Genomic DNA, 25,819 nt, shown 5'->3' with positions numbered 1-25,819 from the left:
GCTAGGAATACTATAAAAATTAGTTGCAGTTGCCGATAGATTACAGAACATCTTGGAGTGTTAAGGGTTGAGACTGCTTAGGTATGCAGAATGAAGACTGTCGAGGATGGATAATATGCCAAGGCGAGGTTCAATTACCGCATCGTCAAAAGTCGGGCCGCGTGTTTTCTCTCGCGGCCCGCGCACACGATAATCGGCCGTTAAAAACTCGTCGCGACTATTTTTAACGTGTGAACGTCCGACTACATGCTACGCATACCGCGGCGCAATATTGTGACACCCGATATGTATACAAAACTCCGCTGAACCCTCATGAATTATCTAGTGACAGTGAAGTACTTTCCCGCTCGGTTTTGTATCTTTGTTTCTTTTTCGTTTTGGGACTTCCGCGCTGTCAACGTGAATTTTGATGATCACTGTTGAAATCTGATACGTGGTTGATCGTGCATTCAATCGAATGATATTATAGTTTTTCCGTTTTGTGTAGTCTGCTCTATGAAATCAGCATTCAACACATTGAATAAATTGATTTGGCAAATTGAATCGTGAACCAATTAAAGTCAGAACCAGTCGAAGTCAAAGTAACATTTATTCCTTTACATCAGAATTTCTATTTCTCACAATGATTCGTTGAATATTTATTTGCTAAATAAACGCGACAGAGTTTCAACTAAGTGAACCATCAAGCTATGAACAGCGTTTCTGTTCGGTTTGTAAATCGACTTTAATATATATTGGTAAATATATACTTAGTCGGGACTCTGTTGCATTTATTCAGCAATATAATATTCAACAGCAATATTCGTTAAATACGGCCAGAAATTAAGATGGCCGAGGGCAAGCGCGTCAGTGACCGCGTTCGACACAATAGCAAGCGGGGTCCAATTGCGAGAGGTTATTAATCCACGCCTGGCTTCCGGCGATCGTAGCGCCGACGGAAGAGCCCGCCATCGCTGGTACCAATACACGATCGGGGCGATCGGTTATTGAAAAGGCGCCAACGGGCGTTTCGTAAATAAATCGACGGCCGTGTTGAACAGCGAGAGGGAACTATTGTAAAATAGGGGATCACGGTGGCGCTCCAAAGTTGGCCGACCGGCCAAATTTATTTCTAGGTAGTTAGCGCACCCATGCCGCCGTGAAAGTTGTTTTTATTCCGTAATTTTCTTTCATTCAATTAACGGGATACGCAGGGCTTCCAGCGCTCCCGGACACGCGAGAGTTTACAGCAATGGAGGACATGGGTTTATAAATATACCTTCGTTCGAAAGTTTATCTTTTTTTTCCCTGAAAAGTCCGTTGCACTTTCATTATTTTTATTTAGGTTTACCGTTGCTAGCACTGTCTTATGTTTATTCATTCGTACTTCGTGAGTTGTACTTACAAATCGTCCTCAATGTCTAAATTTCGTACCGTTGTAACCGTTTAAAAATGAACTAGGGATAATTAATGTGTTAGTTATCTGGGAATATTTAATAAACTCCAGAACTGGACGGTATTTTATTAAAACAAATGGAAACGGTAATAATATTTGAAACGACCTAGAAACATTCCGCGTTGACCATTACACCATTATACCCGGTCCCGGAACAATGAAGGTGTTCACAGCGAATGAAGCGGTGCGGTTCAACGAATCCCGGAACGGGTAAAAGATTTTCCGGAATAATTCGGCCGGGCTAGAACCATCTGCCGTCGCATTGAAAGAAGATATTCATGAGCTAGTTGAATAGATTAACTCGAGCGGAATACGCGAGTATCATTCACGCTCGTATCGCCTGCAATGGAATCCAGACGGTCTTGTCGTATATCAGACACGTAAAATATGTCGCTCGAACCGCGAGGACCGCATTAGTACCGAACAAAATCCTTCCTACTTATTTGTAGAAAGGATCGGGACGCATCAGCGAAACTAACAGAAATTTCTATTCGGGTTTCACCGTTCCCCAACGGTCGTTCGGCCGATTAAATTGTCGTTCGCTCTTAAACCGCTCGTTTCCCTCGAATTGTATTATCGAAACAACGAAGCCCGTCACTGCGTAATTAGGCACGCGATAAGAAAATCCTGCGGCTCAATTACGCCTGCCTCGGACGATAATTGAACCGCGGAACGATGATATCGTCCGTTTTCGCCGGCCCCCGACAACGAGGGCCGCGTTATATCGAGTAGGAATATTTATAGCTTGTTTCGGACTCGAGGAAAAATCGCGCTAATTGAGTTGGCGTTAACACGTTGACGCAAACGACTACTATAGCCTTGCATTCTTACCTTAATAAATAAATACATGCCGTTCCGAGAAGCGAACGATCGTCGCATCGGCCCAGTTATCGAGAAACTCGTTAGAAAACGGAGTCGCTCGACGCTGTAGAAACGAGATGTTCGAAATGAAATCGACAAATCGAAATCGAATTCGCCTATTTCTCAATTCTCTTTTGACAATTGCTAAGGAGATACACGAAGCTTCACCGAGAGATTAGAGATTCGCGAAATCGATTTTCCAGTATGCAAACTAAGCGAGTCAATCGGAATCTCGGTATCTGCACTCGTAAAGTCCCTATATAACGATTCGGAGGAGTCACGTTCGGCTCGGTAGTTCCAGCGTTAAACGGGTGTTACTGTAATTGGAAAGCTCCTCGGCCTTTTCGCGGAATCATCGTCCTTTGCGTAACTTTCTGTCAGCGTAACGAGGCGAAGATCGGTATCGGGGGATAACGAAACACAGCGAAACTCGTTGGAAGTGAAATTCGAAACCGAAGTGCAAGCGCGAGTCTTCTGGTCCCCGGGAAAGCTTTGTTTCGTTCTGCTTTCCGTTTCGAAGGAGAGAACTGTTCGGCTCGCGATCGAATTCTGCCCCGCGCACGCCAAGGAACCGTGCCAGTTGTATATCACCGACATGGCATTCTAGCTGGAGGCTATCAATTTTTACAGCGGCGCGTTCGCGGCTCACGCGTCCGAGAAATCCGCTCTTTGGCCGACCTTGCCGGTCGCCACTGCAGCGAACACGCTAACCGATCGCACGGAAGTTCTTTCCGCATTCTTAACCCTCCGCGGCCGAGGGTGAACTCGCCTTGATACAGCGAAATGATGAAACTTCGATGCATAACGTAATATAGACTAATAATAGATCGATCCTGGATTGACGCAACGTACCACCGACGACGAGCTCCTCCGCGTTAAGATGCGGTAATCGACGTTGAATTTATCGCAGCTGCGAGAATGCAGTTAACTCTTCGAGATCATGTAACCAGTTTGACTTTTGACTCGTTCTGCGCGAATCGTTGGATCCCGACTCCAACCGGTTGCTGAGAAGTCCGTTAACCGAGAAGTATCTGTTCGTCGTGTGGCTGATTGGACATATTCAATTGCTTATCGTTTCGACTTGCCGAGAATGTTGTCCCTCTACAGCCGCGAGGCTCTGTCGGTTTTTCTTTTGTCTCGGTCATTCGGAAGCTGAATATTCGAACTGTATAATATACCGATGCAATCTGCATTATATCGAACTGTGAAATTCAATTGAAATATCAAACCTCCGGGAAACCGTAAAGATTGAAATACACTAATTGAGTTTTCGTTACATCGAACCATAACATTCAATTGAGAAACATCAAGCCTGCAGGAAACCTGTAAAGGCTGTAAAATATACTAATTGAATCTCCATTTCATCGGACGATAAGATTCAATTGAAATATTAAACTAAGAACTAAGAACTGTAAACAACGAATACCATCGAGATTCTCGTTGTCCGCGTAACGACATCGATTACGATCTCAAACAAAACGAGATTCCAAAATGGGCGCATTACGGACTGTTTACCGAAAACTTTCGCGGCCGTAAAGCGTAACCGGTACGCACGCCCACGCGCGCGTCAACCCGATTTCCGAAGCGAGCGATCAAGAATTTCGCCTTTCTTTCGCCGATGCGCCGCGCGCGCGTGTCGTTACACCGTCGGGATTGCGTAACGTGTATCCGTGTCACGTGTCCGACACGGGTGCATACCTCGACGGCGTTAGTTACACGGTATTTTTGGGTTAATGGATCGCGGACGGGTGGACAGAGCGAACCGGACGGATACGAATAGACGAACGATGACGGTTCGAAAGAGGAACGACGGAGGATTCCTCTCGTTTTTTCTCTTTTTTTTTTTGCCGGGCCGAATCGATGGCGGCGTCACGTTCATCCGTAGCCGCGTGATGCGCAATCCTCGTGCCAACCCCGTAAATCGTCGAACGGGAAAAGTGTGTCGATCGGTTTCCGAGTTTAGAGCCCGCGTTACCGCCGCCGCCGCTTTTACATAAATTATGTTTCCGGGCGAACCGTGCCGCGCCTAGGCAGAATACAAACGCTTCTTCTATTCTTGGAATATTAAACATTCCCCGGGCGAAAGTTGTGCACTTTCTATCTTCCGCGATTTTATTAGCGTCGCTCGTTAAATGTCGATTGTCCTCTTAACACCGGCACCACCGCGAATTCATTGTTCTTCGTACGGTGTGGAAGAGTTCGTTCAGATCTCGGTTCACTTGTGTTCCGGTTCTGCTGCGTTTAGCAGCTTTTCCAGGAACACGTGACTTCTCAGTATCCGCGAAAGAAGAGACACCGAGTCATCTGGACTGATATCTGGTAGTTCCAGTGTTCCGATAACGATCTGTTAATCCCTTTGTCCGCGAAGACAAAAACCGTTAGCCCGAATTACTCAGTTGTTTACTCCAATTTGCCCGTGTTTGGAGTACTGACGCATTCCCCGGATTTACCTCGCACAATGGTCGCCGATTCATTGTGCCGTAACTCGCGCGACGATCGAACAGTTCGGACAGGAGAGGTGCCTTTAGCGCGGCCGCTCGCGCAACAATATTATCTGCAGCGTACAGACCAGGTGACTCGTCGATGTATCTGTCCGTCGGTGACGTCATCGTTGCCTATGGAACGTTGGAAACATGTCGGAGTCGGAATCTAGCCCCGCGAACTTTCACGCGAGCGTCTGGTAGTCCGTTGGGCCATTTGTCTACCTGGCAATCGCGTCGTCGACGGGTCAGGATTGACTTGTTTACCAGCTCGGCCTTAATCGCCGGCTTGACGTCAACGGTTGCCCGTTACCGAGGATTGGACGGATGATAGGCGGCGTACCGTCATCGACGGTTACGTAAAACTCTGATACCGGTGAACCGGGGTCATTGTCGTTCAGAGCAACCGGTTCGAGCCTCGACGGTAATTAAGACAATGCTGGGAACGTCGTCGAGTTGTTATCAGGTTGTCAAGTCGGACTGGAAATTCGACGGCCGTGACGGGAACAATTCGCGTGGGAGTTGAAGTTGCTCTGAAGGGAAGATTCTTCGTCGCATCCTCTAAAATGCTTAGTAGATCTCGATCGGAGGGCAATGTCAACTTCCACTCAGAATTCCAACTGTTCGGTGGGAAAGCTCCCTTTGCTAACTTTCAGATGATAGAACTCCTCTCGAGGCTATCTAGAGAATCTTCGTACTCGTCAAAGTGATCAACTCCATACAATTTCAATTTAGAGAACTAGATCCCATGAAATTTTACCACCGGAGTTCCGAACACTCGAAAAGCTGAAACAGCTAGTTTGACCTGTGAACAATCGGGGCACGCTGCACACGAACGTTCGAGGGAAACGAATCGCTTTCTTCGTACAAAAATGACGGCTTTCCACAAAGCGTCAGGTTGGCGAGCGTAAATGGGGAGCGAAAGATTGCGGAAAACAGCCGAAACCGATTTCGTGGGCGGTAAGTTCCCGAGTTTGACCCGGAAGGGGAGCTTTATTGCGCTAGACTGTGCGCGGTTGGTTCGGGTTCGCGAACGCGGGCGGACAGAGGGAAAAATAGAGAAACAAAGGGTGCTGGTTTTATTTCATGCGATTCCCTCTTGCCGCGCGCGTCCGCCCCGGTTGCCCCCGTCTTTCGGTTTGCCTACTGTATCTGGGTTACACGGCTCCCTTTTCGACGGGCTGGAAAAAAGAATATCGCTGGCCGGGAGCCAGCGTCGCGACGACCGCCGTCCCGGAATGGGATAAGTAATTAGATCAATTTGAGAGACGAGCGAGAGACGGCCGGAGGAATCGAAGAAAAACTGTGCTAACGTCGTCCGCGAATGTATTCGCGAGGTTTACCGACGGCGGGCGTGTCCTCGACGAGGTGGGCGGGGCTTAGCGCATATCAGGTGGGGGCCGGACCAATGGTAGGCTCGCAGAGTGCGTCCAGTGCTCTTTACAGTCGCGTTTCCGGACCTAATTAGCGACCTTATAGAAACGAGATACTCGACGAAGGACAATTCAATCTTTCTAAGCATCGAGATCTCGTAAAGGATAATGTAATCGTTGCAAAATTTCGATGTTGCAGCTTGTGAATATTAAAGCATCGACGCACATGTCTTTTTAGTTGTAAGGGTTGCTTATGCCCTGTCCAGGGCTTCGTTAATTCTACGAACTATGTAAACTTCGCGAACCTATCACTCTAAAAGGGAACATGATTCAATGAGTCATGATTTGTATGAAAACAGTTGGTGCGGTAAGAAAACCTCTCGCGGATACAAAGTCGATGAATGAACAAACAACGAAGCGGCCGGGTAGATAAATAGACACACGGACGGACGGATTTAGTAATCTTGGATCGTGTTCTTCAAGGCTGAGACGCGGGTACAGTGCGACAATTGCGAACGAAATGCGCGTCTAATAATACAATGGCGACGGTACCCGAAAACGAGTGTCGATACAGTTAGAAGGTCTCTAGATTCTCGTACAGGTTTCTTCTACGTTCGTTACGTTCTATTGAAAATTCGATGAAATTTTGTTAGTCAAGACAAGGTTTAACCTCTTTAACCGTTGATTCGCAAACTTGAATATTCAAGGATTTGCTCGCTTCTTCGTTGTCTTTAGGTCAGAAAGCCCTTCTCGTTATAGCTTCCGGATACGTTATATAATCATCTCATAAGCCGAAACATTCGTTTCCTCAATTTTTCTTTTCCACGCTCGACCGCATCGACTTCTGAGCGACTCATCGACTCTGTCACGGACCCAACGGTTAAGGGGTTAAATCGTTGCGTCGCCTCGGAGATCCTTTAATTAGCATAACTTCGGGGCGGTCAGGCGGCGCCGGTCCAGCTGAAAGGTGGCGCGGCGGGATCTAGACGGAATAATGCGAGAAGACACGTGGGTTGCGCCGCCAGGGATAAATTATATTTATATCGAGGAGCGGGTGCGTGGAGGTGTGTGTTTACCCGGCCGGAACACGTGTCACTGGCCGGCTCTAGACTCGGCATTGTGTTTACACTGGAGACGGCTATCGATCTATACGGGCGTTTGGCATGCACGCCGCGTATCGGCGGCCATTTGTACGGGTACGCGTCGACGGATGTGGAGGGTGTAGCCGAAGGATTCCGGCGACTACAGGACGCCTCATATGTCCGTAGATCTTTCATCGAATCGAAATCATTCGAACTTTCACCTCGATTGTTCTCCTTACGCGTTCTTTGCGATTCGATGGTAGCCAAGATAATAGAGCCACAATCGCTGTAACCACAGTTGAAACACACTGTACAGTGAAAATTCTTGAACACCTTTGTCCCTCCTGCAAACCCCCAGCGAAATCGTCAAACTTCTCCGTACAACTCCTTTCGTCCCAAGATAATCAGTTTCGAACAGCACAACGAACACGAAAATTCGATTCCCTCGAAAACGTTATCCCGCATTTCCACGTCGTTTTCACTTGTAGATTCGTCTACGCCCTGTGAAAAGCACCTCGGGGAACAGGAACCTGCGCAATCTCGGCCCGAGTGCGTTCGTCTCCGGATATTTCCGAGTCGAGACGAGTATAATAAACGTATTTTTCTAGAGGAAAGCCCGGCGAGTCGGTTGCTTCGAGGCACGCGAATTCGGCGAGGGATCGTCGGCAATGAATCCGCCAGCGTTCACGGCCTCTGCGACGAGTCGCTCGTGCGTGACGCGCCGCAATCCGATATTCGTCCGCTAATCCGAAAGCTAACAAACCTCGACGGGCCGGTTGTTGAATTAATGACTAATCGGTAACTCGAGTAGATGGGACTGGTCTAGGGGAACTCGGATCGCGGATAACTCGTTTCGCCTTCTCGTTCGAGCGCGTTCTGCCATCGAAGCGTGTTTCGCCCAGGCGCGCGAGTGAATCGTGCCGTTCGAATGGCGCGACGACTCGTCGAGAGCGGCGCGAACTTATTGGCGCAATGCGCTGGACACGTGGACCCGCGGAACTTTATGTTCTCTCGGTCGTGTGATTGAAACAGGGATTGAAAGATCGCGGAGCGAGTATCTTGTCTCTCGCGCGCGTCTCCTGACCGTTCCCCACCGGGGGAAAGAATTTGTTTGATGATAGGGCTGATGAGGATCGGATATCTGTTCGCCGGCTGCAATTAGATCTCTCGATGATTACTCTCGACGATGATCGATCCGTTGATTCGAGTGGACTGGAGGGAAATGTCGGTTAACGAAGATTCTTTACTGATCGAGAGTTCGATGTGTACGATGCGAGCCGGCTCGATTCGAGACTCGCCGGCTAGTTATTGATCATCGAAAACACTTCGCTTTGTGCGAGTTATTCTCATTTTCACGTAGTTCCCGCGGGCTCGTTTCCATTGGGAAACTTCGCGGCGCGGGGGAATTTTCTGGCCGATTGTTCAGCCTGAGTCGAGACTGGCTAACGAGTTCCCAGCGTAGAATTGTAGAGTCTTTCCACGCTTAAATCCTCGAATCTCGTAAAGGTAAAATCGTAGAATCTTTCGGAAGCCCGTAAGACTGAGATCGTGGAATTCAAGCTGAAATCCTCGAATCTTTGAAGCCAAAATTAAGGATCCTCGTGTCCTAGAGTCCCGTGAAATTAAAGTTACAGCAATTTTCCAAGTAGGAATCCTAGAGTCCCGTACAACCCAAAACTACAGCGTCTTCGCGAGTCGAGATCCTAGAAGCTGGTACGCTAGCAGAAATCCTCGGGAGCCATGATTAAGAGATTCTCTCGAAGTTGAAACCACTGAAACCCAGAATCCTCCGAGCCCGAGAGATACCCGGGCGAGGAAAGAGACGAACAGCGCGCGGGGTCGGGGCGTACAACCGATACGACGGTTTTCGTTCCGTTAAAAGGAAGCCTTAAAAGTCCGAGTCATCGTCCGGCCAGCTCGCGCGAGAGGGTGCACCCCGCAGACTGCGCCGAGTGCATCATCGATGCGCCTGGGCTCCTTCTCTCTCGGCGATTCATAATTTCTGGAGTGCGGCCAGGGCTCCGGCGCTTCGCGTTGCTCCTCCCACTGCTCTTTTTTTCGAATAAAAGAATCTTCGCCGGCATTAAGACGGCTGGCAGGCCGCCAATTACGCGGCGCGTCCTCGGCCTTGCTGGACAACCGGCAACATTAGCGTCCGCGACGCCCACGCCGCGATTCCGCGGACGCGCGCGCTAATTGGACCGCCGATACTCTCGCGCGTTACGACACGACGATTCCACGTTTCGGGACGCGGCGCGCGCGCGCGCGGATCGTGAATGAACGCCCGGAAACGGAATCAATCTGATTCAAGGAACGCAATTATACGGTGATGAGTAACTTTGCGTGGGCGCGTTGTCGCCTGCAGCCAGTTTAGCGAGAGATGGGATTCGGAGAGTAAGAGTAGGAGAATAGTGGTAGTCTAATTCGGAAATTGGAACTGAAGTAATCGAAGAATAATCGAATTTAGTTATAAGGAATGGTGAATAATAGAATTTAGAAAATAGAAGTGGTTGCAAATGTTCTACAATCTTTCTATTCTTCTGATTACTCGAAGCAAAGCGTTGAAGTTTATTACAATTAGACTACTCAACTTAATTCTCCTTTTCCCCGTACGTTTCTTTATCTTCGTTCACCGAACTCTCGCTGAAATAACGCACATCCGCGCGTTGCGAGATATTCTGCACGAAAGTCGAGGTTCCTGGATCTTCCGTTTGCCATAGAGAGTGTCCAGCAGGTTGGCAAACCACGCTAACCAGAATTCCAGGATCCGCCCAGACGGATGACCATCGGAGCACACATTCGTCGCAGCTGTCGCGAAATGTTCGCCCGTTGAACGGAAGTCTCTGTTGCCATCCTGATCGCGCTGCCAGCGATCGCGCTGAAGAGCATTATTGTGCGCGCGTCCCTGTATCGCCCGAGGAGAGAGCGAAGCTCTCGCGTGTCGCTGTATGCAAAGTGTACCGTGTTTCTTGGGAAAAGGAAGCGTTCGCCGGTGTGCCCCGTGTACACACAGCTGCTGCGACGTCTGAGCTTCGATTATAGTCGCGGGCATCGATGAAAGTCGCGTTCATGGTCGATTATGGTTGCCGGCAGGAATATTTCTTCGGTCAGTGTGGATACAGAGGACTCGTATATCACTGACTGAGTGATTATTTCGCACACGTGGTCGGCGAAATTCGAAGATTCGTTGACTAGTTGTTACCTACAACATTTCTAATTAATGACGTCCAGTGAGAATATCTGGAAATTTTAATATATCATCATGCTCCATGGAACTGAAATAAATTTTAAGCTTCCTTAGATTCGAGACCTTGAGTTGTACTAAAGTCGAGGCTAAATTTCATTCTTAGAAGCGCAGAAAATCGAATTATTCACAGTACGGATACACGAGTCGCTCGGAAGCCAATGCGGTGAAGCCCATTTTTGGATGTTTCCTGACTTTTGTATATTTCAATGGAGTGAATAATATTCTGTTTAGCTACTAAAGAATTTACCCGTTTTCTCGTTCGTTCTAAGTCGGAAATCCGTTCTTTTTATAGCTTCTGAATATGTTGTATAATCATTTCAGAAGCCAAGACATTAGTTTCCTCAATGTTTCTTTCCTCAACTGAACCGCGTTGACTTCCGAGCGACTCGCGCTAAGATCCAAATCTACCGAAGAAACAGCGCAGTGGAAGAGAACGTTGCGGATGGGTCCAAACAGACCCAAACACTGGCGAGCCCGCGATCAACGAAAACACGCGCCAGCGGACGTTCAAATATAAAATCGCGCGTGCGGATTTCATTGATGCGTTCCGTGGCGGAGTGTAAACGAAAACAGCGCGGAAGAGATCCGGTCGTTCATGGCTGTCGATGAATCATTCGCTTAAATAGCACGGCGCGAATTCCATCGATTGAACGCGCGAGCGAGCCTTCTGACGCACCTTTTCGAATGTATGATTACACATCGCATTCCTCGCGTTTCTTCCCGCGGTATTTTTTTTCCATCGACCGTGGTCCGTTTGTTTTCCTCTACGTTGCACGAAATTTTCGTGGCCGTTGCATCGTTCGTCCGCGACTTAGCTAATGGACATTCTTCTAATTTCCATCTGTTACGTGTAACCGTATCGACGAACGACAGATTAGTATCGAAAATTAGATGAACGGAGATGAAAACATATCGAGGTTTGACTCGGTCTGCGCATCGTGAATGTAATATCACTGCGATTTGAGGCTGATACAATTGTCCATTGTGCAATCACGTTAGAATGGACTATAATGTGCAGAACAGTCGATGACAGAGACAGAACTGTGCCGCTACAGCGGTGTACCGTTGAAAAAGATGATATACACGATTGCCAGCGCAGTGGCGTACAGCAGCTGAAAGGTTAAACTGAATTCTTTAGCCGTTGGAATGGTAGACTATAGAAAGTCCGGGATTTCGATGAAGGAACAGCGAGTCGGTCGCGCGATAAGCGTTTCTTCCCTTCCTCCGGAATCGATCAAACGAGTCGCGGAGGTGTCGAGGCGGATTTTACGGCGAACCGGGAAACGGAAGAGGCGACACGCGATTCCTTTTATCGGCGCGATCACGGCTAACGCGTTCCCGTCCGAGTGCGAATAAACAAACGGTTCCGGGAACGATTAAACCATGTTCGCTCGGGCAGTTTTCTGTTGGAGCGATTTTACGTCGGATTGATAGGTACGCGACACGAACGAAGTATTTTTGTAACTTCGGGTTAGATTGTTAGCATTAACATTCAACGTTTTTATCGTAGCAGTTCCTTTTCCGCTGCTGTTATCACCTTTCTCCGCTGAGATTAATAACTGGACTGTGGAGCCTTATGCGAACGCTGCTTTTTATGTCTTCGTAGAGCCCGAAGTGTTTTTAATTCTCGTACAGTTTAATCGGACTTCGGAATCTTAATTTAACGACGCGTTTGTACCGTGCTTATGAGACATCGAGATCGCGAGTACGCTCGACGCTGCAGTGAATCATGTAGAAACACATTCCATAAATTCCCGTGGCGTACAATTATTGTAACGAGATTGTTCGTCGAGTTTAGGTCAAACGATGGTTTGCGGAATAAGTTTATTTACCCTGTTAGTGGTTCCGGCGAGCTTCAACTGTGATAAGCAGCCCGTAAAACGTTCTTGAACTTGCCGCTACTGATCATTCCAGTGTACGTAGCGTTGTTATTAAAGGAACGGGTCGTTACCTTTCTCAGGAACAAGAACCGATGAAGATATCGTTCGTTTTAACCACTGCGATTTCATAGAAGCGAATTAATCGAAGTTACAGCACGAGACGCGCCTGAAACTGGTTCGCTGGGATACTCTTCGTGTTTTCTTCTATTTTCCCGTTCGCAACTTGTTGATCGAGCATCCTTCTGCCTATAATTGTACAACATTTCTTGCCTATTGATGGAGCATGCGGGCACACCCCGTAAAAACCCTGGATACATCCAATGCGGGCGCATTTTTCCATTTCCAATCACAGCGACGCAGATTTCTTCAATTTTTGCTCGCTCGGTTGCACGTCGGAACGCTTGGAAACCTGCTACTTGCGACGATCAAGGGCAGTTATCATTTTATATTCAAAGGTACCATTAAATTCGAACATTCCAGCGATTCGCCGCTTCGCGATCTTCCCTCCGATCGAGGAAATTCTGAGGATTCCAGGCAGAATCCAACGGGCAAATCGAAAAAACGCATGGTACTCGGAACTTTCGCGGCGAAGGCTTGATGGCACGGGCTTGTCGCGTCCACGGGGACCCTCGGTTATCGCGGGGTATCGAAAAATCGTTCGGTCGTCGAGTTACGAGAAAAAAACGGACGGCGGCCCGACTAGTTTCGCGTAAACGAAACGAGTCGCCGCGCTCGGCCATTACTACGCGCCGCTGCTCCCCGCCGCGCGGCCGATGCACGCGATAAAGGGAGTAGCTAAAAAATACGGAGCGCCGCCGAGTACCTAGAGGAATCTCGAAAAAGCGAAAAAGAAACTGGAGAAGGAACGAAAACAAATGACCAAACGGTAGAGAGGGAAGGAAAGAGAAAGACGATAGTACGAGCGTTCTGCCGAGAAAATGACGACTCGTTTCGCGAAGTGGACGTTATTATAATGGCCGAGTGGAGTACCGGCTTCCTCCCCACTCCCTCGCCTGCCCCCCTCGCCCGCCTTCTGCACGTTCCAGTTCCTTTCTTCGCCAGGTATTCAGCGAACGGTCCCGGTAAAGTGACCTCTCAAGGCCGTCGGCCGAGCATGAGGAGAAACAGAGGACGAGGGAATTCCTCCTCCTCCTCGTTCTCCTCTCTCTCTTTCTCTCTCTCTCTCTCTCTCTCTCCGTTCCTCTCTCCTCTTCCTTTCGCTCGGTCAGGAGCCCCAAGCTGTTTCATCTAGCTCTGGGAAAGCAGCTTCGGTGTTACGCTCGGTCGAAACTTAACGATTTTTAGAAATGTGTGCGGCTTAAATGGAATTATCGGGGCCGGGATGAAGAGATTTGGGATTGAACTCGCGAGGATGGGGCGGGGACAGAGATTTCAGGGCGACGAGGTCGGCGGATGGTGAATTTCGGGTATTTGTCGAGTGGAATTAGGGCAGTTGTCTTGGAAAGGTTCAACAGCGCGAAGATGGATTGGACACTTGGATTTGAAAATGAGGTTCTTCGGGAGAATTTCTGTGAGATCGAGGATCTCGATTTATCATTGATTTGGATATGCGGTTTCTGGAAAGAGTGTTCGGTGTTCCGATTGCATAGAATTATCGGAGCTGTTCTGGGAAGGATCGAAATTGAATAGCCAAGGGTAGACGAGAGATTATTCCTAGCATCGAATACCGATACCAGTGACATTCAATTTCAGCTCGAGACAAACGAATGATACTCGCATTTGTTAAATTGACTTCGAAACCTTCGCCGCGAATGTCATTCGTTATTACGCCGCTCACGCGCGGTATTAAATTCATCGCGGCGGACGTTCGTTGCCGATGTTTATCGCGAGCAGCCTTAAGTTCACGCGATTCGTGTAGTCCCCATTTGCATTCGCGTTATTTCGGCCGGCACACCGAGTCCACTGGTAACCGTCGAGTCTATTCGTTCGAACTCGTTTCGAACTATCGCGGATAGAGCAGTTGCACGTTTGAAATTCGAGCGGAACACGGACAACGGCGATAAATTGCAACGAAATGTTGCAGCCCGGCTAAACGAACCGTGTGATTTTGCTTCGTCGAACTGTAACCCGCGGTTTCGAAAGGAAATTCGGTGTCTGGGGTCGAAGGAAGATCGATTTCGGAGACACGGAGCGTGACAGCGGAATTCTAGGGGAAAGTTCAGCCCGATTTTACGCGTCGCTTCTTGCGAGATGCGTTCGCCTCGAGTGCGCCAGCACATGGCCACCGGCTGGTATTTCTGTCACGCGGCGAAAACCGTTGGTCAGATGCAAATCTGAGCCTCGTTCCGTGTCCAACACGCTCCCACCGTCCCTGGATCTTTATCTGATCAGTGGCCAGACTACACAGACATTTACTCTAATTGTTTCCTGTTACGAACTACAGGAAATTCCTTTTTCTTGAGCAAGAGTACTATCGGACTGCGGGAAAAGCAGTTCTCGTAGAATAAAATGGCGGCTCGTAACGACGGTGAATTACATCTTACATTGAATTCCCCTTATACTCATTGAGAATTTTGCTGCTGGCGTATTACTATTAATGAATGCTGGTATCTTCTGCGTATCGCGGCAGATTATACAACATTATTAAATCGCACTATAATTCGCGCAATCTAGCCGAGATGATGCTATGAACGTTACAATTTATTCAAATCGGCTGTTCCAATAACGTCGCCGAGTTGCTGAAGCTTCACCGAATATTCTATCTTTCCGAAACTCTCAAGATTCCAATAAACTCGCGCATTTCTCTCCGTTTGCGCATTAGCATTTTGTCTTCTGACTGTCGCCGCGTGGTTGCCATTAAACTTCAAAACCGTTACAGGATACCACGCGAACTCTCTAAACTGCAATAAACTCGCATGTCTCACAGTCTCATTCGAAATTTGCATTTTATTGTCTAATAAGGAGATGGCTAGACATAAAAATCTTTTGAATAAAAACCAATATGTATTATAGTATTAGAAGAAACCTATTAATAACAAGGATCAAGATTCTCGAGAAAAATTCTAAGCATGTGTTATGCCTATATTTCCTTTCAAGTATAATAAATGATTACAGAGGAATAATGTTTACTTTGAATTCGAATGAACTGAGTAACACATATATTTGTTGAACCATGTTGAAAATCTTCACGAGTCTCACACGTTGTTTTTCATCTCTGGATATGTACCACAACATGCCTGCGGTTTCATTCAAAAACAGACTTTTACGTCTGGTCTTCTTTTTCTAAGAAGCTGATTTTGAAGCAATTTTGCACGTCGATCGCGGAGAAAGGAGAAGACACCGAGTAGTTTCCAGTCCGTGCGCAGGTTTCGAACGGCGGCGGCGGCGTTTATCTTTCTGCATAGCAAATCGTGTGTCCAAGGCCGGCGCAAGGCCAGGGGGAAAAAGAAACGGCCGTTTGCTTTTGCTTTCCACCGAACGGCGGAGGCGTTGCATCGCAGACACGCGATGTAGGTCGCTCGCAGTGAAAAAGGAACGGGGACGACGCGAGGAACGCGTTTCCGTCGACGGATCGGTTTTTCGAAGCAGTCCTTGGTCCTGCTGTCTTCGGACTGTCGAACCGAATGAATGATCGCGTCTGGTGACTCGTTGGAAATGAACGACCAGGCAGTTGTTATCGATCATCGCTGACAGCAGGATCTACGAGTTTAACGCTAGAACCACTGAATGGACCGGAATGACCCGTTTCTATTTCTTCTATTACAATTGTTGAATTATTTTAAGGGTCATTACTAAGTAACTTGATTTGATAACGCTTGAATGAAGTTATAAGTCGTTTATAATCTCAGTAAATTCACTTTTGTTTGTAGAAAAAGATGAGGTTTAAGTTGTTCGGTTGCTTGGTACTAGCATTAGGTTTGTTATCATTATTTTTGGTGATAATCACCGTTGCGATATTTTGTTGAACTCAGCGAAGCTTCTAAGTAGAATATTCGAACCTGTCATTGGTTTATCCATATGTTTGAAATGTTCCTGGAAGAATAGAGGTAGGTGTGCAGGCAACTAGTTTTCCCCGTAGTTGCCTCGAATCCAGAGGCAAACTCAGTGGTGTCAGAGGGAAGAAACGTAAGTGGGTTGGACGTGAATTAAAGATTACAACAGCAAAGCGCCTGCTTTCGGTTTGATTAAATATTCTTTCTGAAGGGAGCGAGCCGTGCTCGCAACGGGATCAGACTATCGCTGTTCGCATGAAAGCGGTCTTGGTTAACAATTGAACGATATTTCATTGCGAGAGCGGAGTGTAATGGAATCACGAATGCCGCAGTGGCGCGGTTCAGGCTTAATTCTTTCGAGAAACGGGAAAACAGCCGCGAAACTGGCTCCCCGATAGAAAGGAAAACCGGCAAAGGAGAAAATCTCGCTGAGCATTTAACGGCGCGCACTCGGTGGGATCCGGAATGAGTAATTATTCCGTCGGAATGATGCATTATAAGTTGCCAATTAGCGTATCAATGTTCCCCGCGGGAACAATCGGGAGTCCGGAAAGCATAAAAACAATGAAACTGAACGTTCCACTAGGAGCGGTACGATTTTATCGACGATAAATCAAATCTACGGGACACATTCATCGAAACTGGAGCAACTTCTGCGTTCTATCCGCGTGTTTCGCAACGTCGACCGCCGGGCGGTGTCCTCGCCGACATTAATTACTCGCGGATGATAAATTGGTTACCGCTCAAAGGCGCCCGGGACCTTCGTTTTATCAGGCTTAGCGGGTTTGGCGGGGCTAAAAATGCATAAGCTTCCGCGGTCCGGGTTTATCGGGGACAAAGATAGTCGCGCCCGCGTCCGCGGCCGCCGAATATCTCTCGTTAATGGATGAAGCCAGATATACAAAGGGAACGGAGGAAAGAGGCGGGCCTCTTCCTCGATGATGAACTCTCAGCCCGATTCCGCGTACCCTGGCCGCGAAGTGTGTCAAGTCGGGCGCGGACTCTCTCGCGACGAGTCACAGAAAACGAGCAGACTCGTCTCGGAGGGTCGGAAATAAACGGTGGCCGACTATTATTGGAAAGAAGGTCGTACACGGGAAACGAACGCACACCGGGTATGTGACGCGGCATAGGCGTCGGCCGCGTAGGGACACGCGTGTGCCGTGAATCCCGAGTTGCGCGACACCGACACCCTCGCCGCGCGCGCGTCGTTTCCCTCGGATATCGTATAAATATTAATATCGATCGTCGCGAGCGCGATCGTGTCTGGCTACGGGAATAGTCGAATAGTCGGGATTAACATAATAATGGGATCCGTTATTGGGTGGGGGTCAACGGTGATCCGACTTGATAGCGTGTTATGTTTGGTGAACGCCGGGAGTTATCCCCGTTGGATGTTGTATGTTTCTAAATGCAGGTGTAGGTAATTACGGGAGCTGAATGGAGTTGGATAAATGAGATGGAATTGCAGGTGGAAGGGGTGGAAAGCTAGGAGGAAATTGAAAAGACCGGTTTGTACGTTTTATTTATTCCATTTTGGAGTGCGCAGAGAAATAGGTTTCGAAATTGGGTTTCAGTGTCGAGGTGGATGTAGTCGAGTGAAACAACATTCGAGTAGTTGGATGAGAAATGTGTTGATTGCAATGGGAAGTTTAATTGTTGAATATAGGACGATTTGTTTATTTGTGGTTTGGTTAGTTTGATGTAGGAGCGACGACTCGATTCATGCTCGTCGTTGTGGACGGACCTTCAAACACACGAGTCTCCGTAAATATCCGCAGCCCAATTCTTATCCCTTTAATCCGCCGGCCGATGTGTTCAAACAACATTAAGCGGTCCTCGTTGGCAGCTACGGGGGCGCCCGAGTCTATCCAATTAGAACCGACGTTGACCCGAAAAATGAATATTCAGCTATTGCCGGTATAAAATGTCAACGGCGGCCATTTAAATACAGCATACTTTCGAAAGTTTATCCAGTTGGACTCGGCGGCGGCGACCTCGCGATGAATATTCAGCGGTGCCCGGTATAAAATAACAATAGCGACTATAACAAAACGGGGACGCAGCGTGGAAGCCTATTGAAATATCATTTCTCCGCGGCCGTGGAAATAATTCTTGCCGCTGGCGTGTAACCCGCTTACCGGCCGACCGCCGGGAATCATTCGTGCTAGTTCAGGCTGAATAACAATCATCGGCCGAGTTATTAGTTCTTTCTAGAAAATACTGCTCGAACGTGTACACCACTGTGTGAGAATTGTTTCTAAAAGATTGTCTTCTCATTGGAACAGTCGTAAGTTTAAAACACTCGGCGGAAATAGCACAAGTTACAAAACAATGATACTAACGACATATGAGTCGCATACAAAATGCCTTCTTATGTTAATTCGACATGATTTTAAGTCACCTTGTGTGCAATCGGCACCACACAATTGATCGTTGACAGAAAACATATTTTCACGATTAATTCGCCGATACATTCGAGTCACCTTATTGCAATTCCGCACAATTTATTCTTGACAAGGAATGCTTTTTCACGGTTAATTCGCCGATACTTCCGAGTCACCTTATTGCAATTCCGCACAATTTATTGTTGAAAAAGAACGTTTTTTCACGGTTACTTCACCGATACTTTCGAGGCACCTTATTGCAATTCCGCGCAATTTATTGTCGACAAAGAATGGTTTCTCACGGTTAATTCGCCGATACTTTCGAGTCACCTAATTGCAACCAATTCTACACAATTTATCGTTGAAAAGGAATGCTTTCCACAGTTAATTCACGTACACTTTCGAGTCACCCTATGCACAGGACGCCGCACACGTAACGCAGTTAATTCATGCAAATTTTCGTAAGTCGTAAAGCATTCAACGGAGACACGTGCGATAAATCGGAACCGGGCGGGCTCAAGTTCTACACGGCGAACAGAAAAATGTCCAATCACGGGGCCGGTTAATTGACAACGGTGGATAAGCGTATTTAATTGATACGGCGCGGCGATCGATACACAGAGCGCCGCGTGTTACGTTTTTTCCTTCGGAGGGAGTCACTCCGCGCGAGAGTGTCGGCCGTATATTTTACAGGCCCTTCGGTTTTAATTAATTTCCCCTATTGTCCCCGCCGTGGGATTAATTATCCCCCGTATCCCGACGGTAGACACGCGGCGCGCTCGCTTCTGCACGTTCCATTCTCCCGGTGTAACGGCCTGTTGTGCCTGCTACACGGCCGCGGATGTTACGTGTGCGGTACCAATTGCACACCGGGTGACTCCAGAGTAGCGACTCGGAATCCGGTAAACGGGATTCTCCGTTATAAAATCGGGAACCGGAGAAGTCGGTGAAAATTAGGCTAATTTTCGAGGTTTACGACATGGGTGTACCAGGCAACTCAAATACACCGATACAGAACTTTCAAAAGTTTTCTACCGAATTGTAGAATTATAGAGAAGTGTTCGATATGAAGATCGCATAGACTGAATTCGTAATGATTCGGTAATATGCAGGGTGATTCGAAAGGATTAGCCTTACAAATGTTGCGCATCATTATAGAATTGAAAGTTCTACAAATTCGGGTAATTACAGTGTTCTTGATACGCTTATGCCATATGATTGAAATGAGAATGGAAATTAGAGATCCCAGTTCCTCTAAATCATGAGTTTTCTAGTTCCTCGGCACGATACAGCTGCGCAACAGCGAGACATTCGAGTTTTTCGGTTATGATATCCGGTCCCGGGTGGCTGCGCGCAACCCGACCGCGACGTGTATATACAGTAGGCACGGAGCGTAAGGAATCACGGCGAAAGGGGGAGCAGAAATGTCGGCACTCCGCATTCCAGGGACTTTTAACGACTGTAACCCTCATTTCCTTCGACATCGAGCCGTTAACTATGCCCGCGGACACCGGCTGAAAGACGCGCGGCAGCTTTCAACCGAGCCACCTTTGTGCTCTCGCCCCGTTCCCCCGAGTACAGCCGCCTCGCACGCTCGCCGAGATTCTTTTAATTATCGCGATATCCTGTTCCCGCGGTCGATCCTCAGCCCGATACCGTGTTCGGAATTGTTCGAATTTCCGGGGCTCGAAATCTCCGCGATTCTGTATCGAGCGGCGCGATCAGTTCCCGAGGAATCTGGAGGATAATCGCGCGAGGAAAAATGGGAGGAGCCATATTTTTGCTTATAAACGGATTGAAAATGTCACATACGATTTCTTTCATGTAATTCACTGTAACGATTCCCCGGAATACGCGTTGAAAGTATTCGACTCTAATGAGAGTTTTCTTTGAAATTAGAATTGAAGCCGAAGTCGAACGAAACGCGAGGTTTCTCACACGTTTCAGCGACACGCGAGAGAGAACGCAACGAAACTCAAAGGTATCCGGCTGCCAGTGGAAACCGCAAGCTTCATCGTGCTTCGACCGATTATTACAAGAGACCGGGGGGGTACTAACAACTCTCGCGGATCGCCGACAGCAGGAAATACCGTGGAAAATATAGTGGTATAAGGGAAACTCGTTTGGTTTGTGGGAAAAGCGAATATGATGCTGGCCTCGCGCGAGTGAATTAACCGGTACATCGATGCGTGTACATAGTTTACGTGCGCGGGGGAAAAATCGGAGTCGCGGAGGAGGGAAGACATTCGCGATCCAGGGGATCCAAGAACGCGGAAGCTTCGGGCTCGCGTGCTGCCGGCTGCTATCTTGGTTTTCACTTTAGCTGGGTATAACAGGCCTAACTGGCGGGTCGAGCATTGATCGCGACGACTGGTTAATCGGTGGGAGATGTCTTCTTCCCCGGGTAAGGGTTCGTTCACACTAACGTGACTTTAACCCGTTATCTCCCCGACGAGTCGGCTCGCTATTTATTACCATCCTCGCTCAGGTAACGTCGCAGCTATCAAACAACGCGTAGGTCAAGCATAAATAATATTGCGAACATTAAGGCATGGATGCGTTTACTCGAACCTTAAATCAAATTCAACGGGGAATATACGAATCTAAGCGTACATAATTTCCTGATTTATCTTCAGTCTTGAATCTTCCTTTCGGGAATACTCAAGTTTTATCCTTTGAATCTTCCAATCCTCCGATGTCAGTCAACGTTTAACACTCTTAACCCTTTGCACTTGGAAGTTTTTCACTAGAAATACTTTCTGATGAGATAGAAACGATGTTTTGTGATACTACCTCGAAGAGAAACCACGCGTACATTGAGGAAAGATATTTTATTTCAATATTTCTCAAATTGATGCGTTATATAAGGTGTAATATTAAATATCAAATTTTATAGGTTTACACTGTGAAATCAGGCGGTGAGTGAGAGTCACCTCTCGAGTGCAAAGAGTTAAAGGCGTCCCTGTTTCGTCCGCGACGAGTGCCATGACTCGCAATATGACTCAGGAAATGCGTGCAACGTAAAAGGAAGAGGAACGAATACGACCGGAACTAACTTTAAGACGATAGCGCGCGGTGGTCGTGCCAATTCGTCGGATATTCTCGTAGAATGTCAGGAGGTGGCGGCCCCGGTCCGAGGAAAATAGTCCGCGGAGTACAACACGCCTCGGGATCCGCTCGATCGGCGGTCCTCGCGGCTCTGCGCCTAATTCTGCCCGCGCGTTTTCTTTTTGCGAGCCGGGCTGGATCGAACTCTCTCTCCGCCGTTCCTCTCGTTCCGCGCGGCGCGGCGCGGGGACCGGTTTTCCGCCACCGGCTGGTTTAGTGTCATCTCGAGCATGTATCTTTAGCTGTGTCTTACGTAACGCCGGTCTAAATAGGCGGTTTAAAGTCGTCCCGCGGCTCGAGACCGTCCTTTTTCAGAGAGTCCGAGAGCGCGTGCTCTGGATCCGAGTCAACTGGAAAGAGGGTAACAAGTGGACGCATAGCTCGAGAGATTCCTCGGGGACCACTGGCGGGTTATTAATAGGCCGGTCGCTTGAAATAATGGTAGACCGTGTTATTATTGGTCACCGGGACGCTTTGTTTTGCATTTAGGCTGTGCTCGAGCCGTCTGTTTTCGCCTCGAAATAGAGACCGGAGGATAAAGCTGTTCGTTCTTTGGCTCTGCAGTTCTTTGGAGAACAGTTTCGGGCGCGTCTCGAGCTGCCAGATTCTCAGGAATTCGGACAATCCACGAATCTCGCCACGGAACCTTGGTGAACCTCGAGGAACTTTAAGGAACCTTGAAAAGTCTCAGACCTTCCAGAGTCTCGATAGACATTGAAGTGCTCGATTCTCGAAGCTGAAGCGCCTCGCCGGGCCGGCACCTCGGCGAATCAATTAACAATCCTCGAAGTCTCGTCGGAGTACCGCAAATACTTGCACGTATCTCGCAGTTCCAAAGCGTCTCCTTAACGGAACGCAGCCAGGCCTTTTCTAACTTTCCGTCGTGCATCGATCGGTATTTGTCCCGATCCAGGTCACCCGTCAAATTAGATCTCTCCAGGCTTGACGCGGTTCTCTAGTTTCCTCCTCGAGGAATCCTCGCCACAAAGCGGGGACCGAGAGAAGTCAGGAGCGAATCGATGACTCGACGAATGGAGGATCCGGCCGAAGCTCGAATGCGATCTCGTCCGTCGTCCCGGCCGGAAAGTCATCGTTGCGCGATAGGAGGCAACAGAGTGGCGAGAGCGGCGCAAGAAAAAGCCGCGCGACCGATGCAAATCCTCCCCCGAGGCTCGTCCCCGCGATTGCGGCGCATTGTGCGGGGGCCTCGCATTGTTTCCCGGTCAGAAGTGTCGCGGGAAACGTGGAAAAGGAGCCGCCGGCCTCCTTCCTCGCCGTTTCTTTCTCCTCGCCGAGGAAATCCGCTTCGACGACTCCGGCGTCTCGGGGATTTTTCACCTCCGCCTCGTCTTCAGCCGCGTCGGGTTTCAAGGTTTCAATGCGTCTCCGCGATTTCGAGCGGAATTACCGAAAGGTCGCGAATCTCGCGCGGGAATTCGGATGAACGCGGAGGAACTAATTGTCTCTTCGACCCCTTGTGTTCCGCGGGCTATTATCGTAACTTAATCACGGACGAGGTGATTTAGTATTGATAGGTAGATAGAATTGAATAGCAAATTATTGATACATGGATTGGATACTTATTCGTAGAAGAATTGACCGATGAATTATTGATAGAATTGATCGAACAGTTATTGATAGAAGCATCGAATACTAGTTAGCGGCGCAATAAACTATTCCATTTCGTTCGAGGTACAAATCGAACGGTCAGTTCAACGAAACACTGCAGGGAGCCAATTAAAACTGACGAATTTCTGCCTGGGGGCGTTGGAAAATCAACTACCGAAATCATCGCGGTACTTCTATCTCCGAATTAAATTTTTCAAAGTTGGAAGCCTGTAAATTCATCGTATTTATACGTTACCATCAAAGTATCAGTTCCCACGATCTCGAAACCTCAAAAGGCTTTTCCCATTTCCAAAACTCTCGACATTCGTATTAAAAATGCGATACACAGGGAACATTGCTGTATCTCTCGCAGAGGACTCTCGAGTAATCGTGGAAACTCGCATTCATTCTCGGAATGGTTTCTCGAAAAAATTGAAACTGGAATAATTCCGGTTCCCGTTCGGTTACTGTGATCCGTCGTCCATTTTTCAGAATTCGTCGGAATTCGTTACACCGCTCCAATCAGAGGCAGGTCGACGCGCAATTTCGCGGGATGTTCGTTATTAGATTCGATAATTCGGACCGATCCCCGCGTACCCTTCGTTTTTCCCGGCGTTTTCCGAGGCAACGAAAGACAACTGGGCCGGGCTCTTCGCTTCTAGACGATTACACCGAGCCGCGCGCCGGTGATTAAAAGCCTCCGACATGTGGGTCAAGTGATCGAGCGGGCGCCGATCGAATTTCGCGTCCGCGACAAAATTCCCATCGGGTGACCTCTGTCTCTCTTTCAATTTTTCGTTTCCTCGGATCTCGGAAATGACGATCGCCTCGGCGAGCTTCGTTAATTTCAACTATCCGCGTGTTATCCGCTTCGCCCGACTTTCCGCCGTCTTTCGGTTTATCCGAGCGCGCATCCCGCTCGCTCGCGCGTCGCGTTTCAAACAGGGATTTTCGCGCACTTGTCGTGTAGGATGCAGAACCAGGGTGCAGTTGTTAATCTGATTTCATTGAAATTGGATAGAAAGAGAGTCGAAGTAGCGAACATTCTATTCAATGTACTTCGTAAACGAGATATAATTGTGTAGTAAATGAGATGTATTTAAAATTCACATGATTCTCGCGTTGTCGACAGGTTGAAATGATTGATGAGTTTATCGAGTGTTAATTACCTTTTCGATAGTTTTATCTGGCGGAAAAGGATACGAGAGGCTAGAGAACATGCGTATCTAATTGAAACGAAGGAAATGAGTTTCACTCCGACCGAGTAATTCGTTTAATAATGCAGCAAGGAACGTTTGTGTTTTGTTCCTCGGCAATGATCGATAAGGACTTATCGTTCGCCGCAGAGAAACCGAGTTACTCATCGTTGCGGAGATTGGCGTCGGACCGACGCGCCTCGGAATCGCGGCGATTTCACAATCTCGACGAAAAGGAAGCGCCCCGTTCATTATCGCATCCTGTGTGCATCGCGACGCGCCCGTCCCTCGGTTGTATCTAAACGACGCATCCACTCGCGGAATGTCCGCCCTATTATTTATCTGTTCTCCTCGCAGTTCGTCCGCTGTCCGTAACTTTCGTTTTCGTGGAAACCGAACGACTATCGTCGTTGCATCCCACCTGTTAACTCGATCTTGCTCGATTTGCGAACAAGTATCTTCGCACTGCCATCGATAAATTCGATGTAGATTGAATTCGAAACGTTCCTCTATGTCTTCCTCGTTTAAAGACATTGGAGAACGCTGGAGAACGATTTTTTAAAGAGTCGAAGCCTTTCCTTGTCGACGATCGCGATGAATTTTGAGAAGGACATCGAATCGACACGTATAATCGCGTGTTGTGTGTTTGTAAATGGGTAATATACTGTGTTGATCGATGAATTGTTAATATAGACTGAATTTGAAATAGCTTCGGCTTGTTTTTCTATTTGGAACGAAGAATGTCGGAGAACGGAGAAGGTTTTCAGGAATTTCGAAAATAGTATCGGGTCGAACGTAATTGTTCAACGTATGTTTTCGCGAATCGTTACGCAACCAGTTATCGCGAAAGCGCCGATAATACACGCGTGCACACGTGAACCTTGTCACTGACGGATGAATCATCGTTTCGCGATGCCGCTCCTGCCCGTAGGTGACTTGAAATGCAAATTACCGCCGCGTGTTTTCCCCGGCCTCCGATCGGAACGCCGAAGATGAATCGCCGGCGATTACGAATTATCGAGAAGCCATTGTTTGCCGCCGGAATGAAACAAGTGCGGACAATAACGTGGATTTTTCTTTACATCTGGCTCTGCGGGATTCCTTTCTCCCCGTCGGTTTGCAATCACCGTTGAAAAATTGCGGGGCGAAGTATTCTCATTCGAATACCAGAGAAAATCGTGGAATTTTAGAATAATTTTTCAGTGAAAC

General features: G+C 48.0%; 1 protein-coding gene across 8 annotated transcripts in view; it reads left to right on the top strand.

Moving 5' to 3' along the window:
• step (cytohesin steppke) overlaps positions 1-25,819 on the top strand; it is a 78,842-nt gene that overhangs the window by 23,512 nt on the left and 29,511 nt on the right. The window lies entirely within an intron of this gene.

The sequence above is a fragment of the Nomia melanderi genome, chromosome 7 (assembly GCF_051020985.1).
Source record: "Nomia melanderi isolate GNS246 chromosome 7, iyNomMela1, whole genome shotgun sequence".
Taxonomy (NCBI): domain Eukaryota; kingdom Metazoa; phylum Arthropoda; class Insecta; order Hymenoptera; family Halictidae; genus Nomia; species Nomia melanderi.
This window is presented reverse-complemented; position numbering and strand designations above follow the sequence as displayed.